This window comes from Coenobita brevimanus, chromosome 100 (assembly GCF_032717465.1).
Source record: "Coenobita brevimanus isolate Jiangsu-jjx chromosome 100, ASM3271746v2, whole genome shotgun sequence".
NCBI classification, from domain to species: Eukaryota; Metazoa; Arthropoda; class Malacostraca; order Decapoda; family Coenobitidae; genus Coenobita; species Coenobita brevimanus.
In genome coordinates, this window is record NC_137053.1 from 56,583,417 (window position 1) to 56,592,178 (window position 8,762).

An 8,762-nucleotide genomic window follows, 5' to 3' on the forward strand; every position below is an offset into this window, starting at 1 on the left:
CATCAGCAGGAATGTATGACTGATCTTGTTTAAGTTTGCAAGTGATTCTAGATAGATTGTGAGTGTCTCGCTGCGCTGTTGTAATTATATATAAGAACCTAATTCTGTGATGCGCTGTGTAGAGATTTTGTGAGTAAAGTATGGCATATGTGTTTAAGTTGTCACTGACTCGTATTTGAACCCTTAAAGATAGGGATCTCCCTGCACAGTCCGTAACCGTGGGCTCCCATGCCACTTAGATTACGATACTAAATCCTTCTCAGTGGGCGGTACTTCCGTTTGTCGGCGAGATTTCGTAACGACTCTTTTGGTCATTTAACTTCCAAGTGACTCCTTATCCTCTTGTACCGTATGTTATTGATGCAAAGTATGTCCATAATTAACATATATAAACAACAAAGAAATATCAGTGCATTGTATACAAAATAAATCCCTATAGAACAGATACCAAGAGGCTTCCTAAACTAAAATAACGCGGCTCTATATTGCACCGATACCCTCGTTCAGTGGTACTGTTTTGTTTAAGCTACCTCCAGATAGTTTTCTTTGCTTTCAAGATAAAGAACATGGCTCAGCAAATGATATACTTTCTAAGTATACTGTACAATCTATCTCAGTACACAAGCTACCAGTATCAGTAATGTTTTAAGTTACCTCTAGGCGATTTTATTTACCTGTAGAACACTCGTAACTTATCGGTCTCAGTGGGATATAACTAGCACGTGCGGGAATCTGTTTATAACAATGAGGATGTGTTTACATAGCCAAAATTCTGGTGCGAGGAGAAGGGGAGGATAGGGAGAAAGGAATGTCATACACCAAAACAGTACTAGGCATACACGTGACAATCACCCTTCCACAATCACGCGATAAGACAAGGTGACTCTCAATCAGATAAGATACCACGTTTATACCCCTGTACCAACAGCAGCAAGGGCACGTCGGTAGTCGCTGAGAGATGGGTGTCGTGGAGAAGGGGACGTGGTGGTGGTGGTCGTTCGTGTTCGTGTTTCTGTCCGTGGTATGCTGCGTTCGTGGTGGTGGTGAGGATGGGGTCGTGATTGTGGTGGTAGGCGGGGATGGCGGGGGTGATGGGGTGGTTGTGAGCAATAAGGTGTCGAGGAGAGAGGACACAACGGACGCTTTGGGTGAGTACATAATGAACTCTGCTGTAAGGAAGTTCGTAGCACCTATTCCGCAGCGATTCGTTTTCCACACTACACCCAAACATTTTCCAGTGTGCTATTTATATCGTTTCGACTCCTTCAAACCGTTGAGTCTTGCCTTGAGCTTACGGGTAGCTTTTAGAGGTGGATGGATTAGATATAACCTTCATAATCCACTTAACTACTGGAGGTGCTTTCTGAGTTTATAAAATCGTCTGGTCGTGGCAAAGTAGAATAATATTAAAAATGTCATCGGATTGAAGGTAATAATTTCGCCATAATCTGCGTCAACAACAAACAAGAGCATGCTACGGCGTAAAGTGCAGAATAAATCGTTAAAGAAGAGATGTTACGAAATCTCCAAAATCACCTAGAGAACCAGCTTAAGCCCTTCCTAACAGAAGTACTTCTATGCGAAATGAATACAAAACTTAAAAATACAGACTCAGGTTACGACAGGGACTATTAAAAATTTTCTAATTCCCCGATATCTGATAAATACCCTAAGCCTAATAAAATCTTCTAGCCGGATCAAGAATGCACCTTTAAATATATCATGATACGAAATAGGCTAATTATTATTTTTTTTTTACCTCCCACAAACAAATATATCCCCTAAACTTTATGAAATCGTTCGACGGAAGCAAACTAATAATAATAATAATAATAATAAAGATAACAATGGTACTGAAGGAATCGTCAGTGAGCTGTGTTCTTGTTAGCTTTGGAGATTCGTAACACCTCTCCTCGGCGACTTACGCAGTGCTACCTGTTATACCTTTACAATCTCATGTGTGCTATTGATGCATTCCTATGAAGGTATGAACGTGTTCAAAAATGGCATATGAAAACATTGCTTCCTTTCGTCCAGTGACTATTTTACATTTTATCTTGGTTCTTTGAAAGCAGTGGTAAGGAGCAGGGAAGTGACCTTGAAAGTAGAAAAAGTCACTGCATGACCGTATTGTGATACCAACTCCAACGTGTGGAGGTGAAGCTTGGACCTTGTTGGAAGGACACAAGAATGAGAACAGTGGAAATGAGTTACTGTATTTGAGAGGAGCATGTGGAGTTACATGGAAAGAGAGACTGACAAATGAGAAAGTGAAGGAGCGCTGTGATGTGGATGTGGATGTGACAGAAAGCGTTAGGAGAAATACCTTGAGGTGGTTTGGGTATGTGGAGAGGATGGAGGACGAGAGACAAACGAGGAGAGTGTATGCAAGTAAGGTGGAGGGTGGGAGAGGGAGGGAAAGGCCGAGGATGAGATGGAGGGATGGAGTGGAGAGATATATGAGGGGGGGGGGGTGAGTTGGGAGCGGGTCAGTGAAGTGGCATTGGACAGGGCGACATGGAGGCAATTTGTTTGTGGCCACCCCTTACGGGATTGAGGCGTTTGGCAATAGATAGAAAGATCTTTACCACCTCCTGACTCATATTTCTCATAGGAGAGATTTTTCGAAAGTGAGGAGAAACATTCAGCCTACGTTAACCCTTTCATGACTAGGAACTTCTCGAAAATTGAATACAGTCATCTGATGGCAGAAAAAGGGCAATATAGACGTCACTGTACTGAAAGGCTTAAGGCAGAATACGCAAAATAATTCCGTAAGGAAAAAGTACCACGAAATCTTGTGCCACCAGGGCGTCAAGCTTATCGTCACCGCCCTCTGAGGAAAGTTTGGTCTGTTTATTCAGAAAGCCTTGACCGATATCTGATGACAAGTAGCAAAGAAACATGATAAATTTTACTGATCCTAACTACTTCAGTATGATGATGTCTTAATAATTATTTTGATACCGCTCAACAGGTTACTTGTATTTCTTATCTTTCTTAATCCTAATGAAAAGTTCGACGTTGTTGTTAATCTATTCTTGTTTCCAGACGATTTTTTTTTAACAGCTTATGAGAGGCCTCCCGCATCGAAGGGGTATATTAAGGCTATAGCTAACACTCCAGTTCAAAAGTCTATCCGAGGCAGAGAAAGTCGTGAGGAGATGGCAAGAACACAATGATAAAAGTGTCCTTGGGTTTAATGGGCCTGCAAACAACTAGGGAACAGGATAAATTATACGCAGGCGCTAATCACTTCATTGCGATGGCTTTTGGTTTCATTATTCTTGATTTCGCCAGAAGATTTTCTTCAACTCAGGGAGAATACTCTCAAGCGGATGCGGCCAGAAACATCCCCATGAACTCCTGTAGAAAAAAAAGACATGAATCTATCCTACTTTGGAAGTCTTGTAGTGAAGGGGTTAATGACGGCTGTATCTAACCCTTCTACCTCGAAAACTACCCATAATCTGAATAACACTGCCTGTCAGTAGTAAGAAAATGTTAAGAAATACGTTACCGTTCTGAAAGGGCAAACTCCACCAGAGGGATAAGGCCCTTTTTCAGATTACTTATCCTTTCTACCAATTTCATTACCCTTTTTTCTAATATCGGTAGTTCTTTTCAGTCTGTTCTTGCTACTGCACTTTGGGATGATCTTATTCAACGTAGGAGAGTTACACAGAGACGCAAATACACAGACCACACATACATTACGGTTTCTACGAGGCGGTTCGGCCTTGATACAAAAACTAATACCAAGTCACAGATGGTAACACAGAAGGGTCTCTCCCACGCCCTCCAAACCTTCCAATATTTGCTGTACAGGAAGAAAAAGATAAGGGAAAGAAAATAAAAAAAAGAAAACCGAGAAATTGCTTGTTGTGAAAATGGTAGACCCACTGAGCCCGGGGACGTCTGTTTCACTGCATTATTGCCATTTTCTGACTACTTTATTCAGACTGGGATACTTATTACAACCAGCGGGAAAGATGAAGCCTAAATAAAGCACTTCAATGCCGAATGCTTTCCTTGGTTGAATTAAATCGTTTGGTAGCGCTAAAACAACTTTATAAAAAACCTTAACCGGATTCAAGTGAAATAAAATCGTCTAGAGGAAGCAAGAATAAACTCAGTAACAAATCACTAGGTTCAGAGGCTTTAGTCGTCAGAGATCACTGAAGTTGAAATGGTTATCTATATTCATTTCTCTTTCCAGTAATTTTTAAATAATCGGTAGACATACTGAATCACATGGGAAAGACAATCATCCTTATGAATGAGTTACTGTATTATCTTCTTTATTTTTTTATTTTTTGTTCTGTTCTTGCTATATCCAGATTATTATATTCACCCAAGGAGTGCCCCCTGGTTGTGTCGAGGTTAATAAAGGCTATATCTTATTCCAGTTTCAAAAATATTATATATCTAATTAAACCATCTAGACACAACAAAGCAAGATGACAAAAATAAGTGGCAAAGAAGGGGCTTTTCTTTTTTCTTTTCTTTTTTTTTATTCTGTTCAAGGCTATATCCTTAGTAGAAAACAAAACATATCTTTTCAAAGATTCATTAACTCATTCAATCAGGGAACATAATTTTCTTTATATTCCTGCAACTTCAAGGGAATCTATTTCACTACAGGCAGACATCTGACTGTGAAGTAGCTGACGGGGACTTTCCAGTCTTATCACAACAAATAATAAATCAATTTTAATGTTATATATATATATATATATATATATATATATATATATATATATATATATATATATATATATATATATATAATTCTTTTATGAAAGTGTGTGTGTGTGTGTCTGTGTGTGTGTGTGTGTGTGTGTGTGTTATCCCTGTTCTGCTTTAATATTCATATTGTACGGCGGCAGTGTCCCATAATACTTTTAATGTAATCACTCAGTCAATAAATCATTTCCTAAGAAAATAACATATTTCAGACCCTACCCCAGCCCTAGTGGGACCTTGCTCCGTGGATCAAGAATGGTGTAACTTAATGGACATCCCCTGCAGCAACGACTCAGATTGTTACAACGCCTTCCCTAACATGGATGTGGCCCTCACTCTATCTGAAGACATCCCCATCGACCCTCGGCCCATATGTCAAGGTGATCACAGTTTTCTTCTTTTTTTGTGTGTTAAATCTTAATTGACTTTGGATGAACTACTGAGATTATCAAGTTAGACTGGTTCAAATCCGGCCTGCTATTAAGTCTTCCCTAACCTGGACTCAAAGGACACAACCATCCGCCCTCTGCCTGTTTATCAAGGCGAGTGTTTTTTATTTATTTATTTTTTTTTTTTTTATCTTTGGCTATGTTGGGTCTATATGGGCGGTGGTCTGACTTAAGTAAAATCGTCTGGCGTTTCTTAATCTGGATGTGGCTCTTTCTCTCAAATTACATTCTCATCTGTCAAGGAAAATGGAAGGGGCCATTGCTGATTACCGCAAGTGTCCACCTGAAGATTTTTATTTCAGTCGAGGAAAGACCTTTGGAATTAATGTAGTAAAGGAGTCGGTGGCTGAAAGTAAGACATATTTTTATTGTTTATTTTTCCATTTTTCCTTTTTACTTATGAAATGAGATCAAATACATATAAGTAAATGTGGTGAAAGAATGAGTTTAGAGTAAAGATGGAAGAGAACTAAGTGAAAGATGGAGTCGGAATGTACCCCAGTTACAAGCTTGGGCTCGAATGAGGAGGAAGTGTGTTTGCTGTTGTGTGAGGTGATGGATAGATATATCTGGCTTATTATTATTATTATTATTATTATTATTATTATTGTTATCCTGACAGTCTTTGATCGAACTGCGACTGGCCTAAGGGACTGAAGAGTGTGATATTTCTTGCATTTTACTTTCTTTCAGCAGTCTGTGATCTAAATCTAGGTTATGACTGAAGTAAAGAAACACAGCTATCTTATTTTTATTTATTTATTTATCTTTTTTTTTTTTTTGCTATCCTGCCATCCTGCTCCGATTATATGAGTGGGGTGGCGAAATATATACGGTATTGTATTATTATTATTATTATTATTACTTAACTCCAAGCATGGAAGGAGGTGCCAAACCTCATGTAGTTCTTTGTTTTTTAACACCCTTTGGTGTAAGAACATGTGAATCAGGTGATTAAATGATTTATGGTATGCATTTTACTTACTTTATAATATGTGAATACATCTTGGATATTCTCTCTCTCTCTCTCTCTCTCTCTCTCTCTCTCTCTCTCTCTCTCTCTCTCTCTCTCTCTCTCTCTCTCTCTCTCTCCAATCGATAACCTAACCCTGAATGACAGATCAAGGTGGTGAAATGTACCTTGTACATCTATTTCTTTCTCACCAGTCTATCCCACAGGCGGCAGGTGCAGTTGTGGACGGGACAAGTGTGTGTCGCAGAGCCGGACTTTCGGTCGCTACACCATATTCTACTACTGTGGGCCTTGCGGTGAGTTCCCGTATTCAGCTTTCTCTTCTGTACACCATTTTGTGCTCCGCGCTGTTTAATTTCCCAGGATGATCTTTGTTCCTTCTTTTTTTTTCTTACTCTAACCTAACATATCCAAACTTTCTTCTTTATCTGCCATCTTTTCCATCATCTATATTAGATAGCTATGGTTGGCTAATCTTCGTCACACAGGTCGGTCAGTCTGGGTTTGGCCGGTTTTACGGCCGGATGCCCGTCCTGACACCAACCCTCCCTGTTTATCCGGGTTTGGGACAGGCACTGAGCTAGGCTGTCTTGCTCCAGCAGTGGCTGGGGAAGTGCTTTTAGTCTTACTGCTGTTAACAGAGATTTATCTCATCCTAATCTAACTTAACATAACCTAGTATCTTTTTTTAATTAACTGACCAACAAACTTACATAAACTGGCACTAAGAAAACATGCCGAACCTAATCTAGACACTCCTGGAGAAGAAAAAGATGGAACAATGTTACAGTACACAGAACGGAAATCAGGTCTCCAGTACATCAATAAAGACATGCACAAATTTGTGGACCGTGCACACCCAAGTATCTTTCCAAAGTTTGACGAATATATGACGGAAAGAATCGGATAATTTGAAACACGCACTAGTAGAGACAGGGTTTTCATTACACTTCGCCAGTTGTAAATTTTCTTCACACAATTTGGATGATAGTTTTTTCTTTGACTGTACGCACTGAGTTGCATAATTAACGCTTCTGCTCTTAGAAAATCTCTCACCTGAAAATTTGGTCTGTTGCCAGGCTTTACCAAATTCATAATTGTAGCTTGTCACTTAAAAATAAAGAGTTGAACCGCTTCTCATTGCAATTCTGTTCCCCAGATTACTTTTCCCCCCAAACTTCAACCCACCGTACAACGTTCATGTCCAGCTATTACAGATATTTTATGGATGGAGGACAATTGCAGTCTGATGTATGGAATTTTTTTTGTCTGTACTTATTTTGTTTTCCTCCTTAAGTTCACCGAAATCAAATCGAAGTAGTTTTTTTGAAGACCATGACAGCTATAGGATATCTCTCGGGTGAATAATATCTCCAGGTGTTTGCATAAAAAAATACTTAAATGCACCAACTGTTGTCAAGGGGTTAAATGGCCCAAGTAATTTTGCTTATGGGAATATTGGGATCGCTTGCGGAGAACGGACTAATGAAGGTTGTGTGTCACCTCCCCAGTGTTCATCAGTTTCAACATGAACAAAATCGTCTGGAAGGAACAACAACAGAACACCGTAATAAAGTTCATGGAGTTGAAGATAAGTTCGGAACTGAATCAATAAATCCGTTTGAGTTACTGTTTTCTTTCACAGTCAATTTTACTAAGTTACTGAGGACTTCGTAATAGCTCACACTCATTCTCTTTTGGTCTGCTGTAAGTCAACCGATACATATAAACTCGTGCTGTACATGGATTCATAGATACATACATACAAATACATAATAAGTACATACATAAATACACATTCATACATACACGCATGCATACATTCATACCTACGAGTATACACATACATACATACACATTCATACATACGCCTGTTAAATTTTTCTTAAGAAACGTGTGGACAGGGTATATTTTTCCCCACTGTGTCTGTGTTAAATGAACGATAAATTTTACGCAATAAATGGGAGTTGTGTTATCTATGTGAATCGCTCTGTGCCATATTCAAGCCTGGCTACTCTTACACAAAAAGGGAAACTTACACATTGGCTTCATCGCTTTGTAACAGGGCAGCGGTACACCAGGCTAAAATCTAGAGTTACACAGGAAGCACTTTGTATCACGTAAGGGTATCTTTTTTTTTTTTTTTTTTTTTTTTTACACAAAGCTAAGTCAGCCTATTTCGTGCCACTTCTCATTTATTCTCAAAATCAGTAGTATAACACAGGCGTTAGGAGTCAACTACACAACCTCCGTCATATATAAATAAAATCGCTCTTATTTATCTAGCATAACCAATATTACACAAGTACTGGGAGTTGCACAGATAAGCTGTTGTCACATATTCTCTTTAATCAGTTTTATGCAAGAGTTTGGTGTTCCGTACATGATTTTGTGCATCATTTTTCCATCATTATCGATATTAAGGAAGGCTGGTGTAGGGTGTATTTAACTGAACTGTCGCATTTTCTCGTTTTTTTTTTTTTTCTCTACCCAAGTGTTAAGAGCTACGTGTGTTAAATGAGTCAATTGTTTCACTTCACTGTACCATTACAATCTTATGCATGAGTTATGAAATTACACACTAATTAAATAGT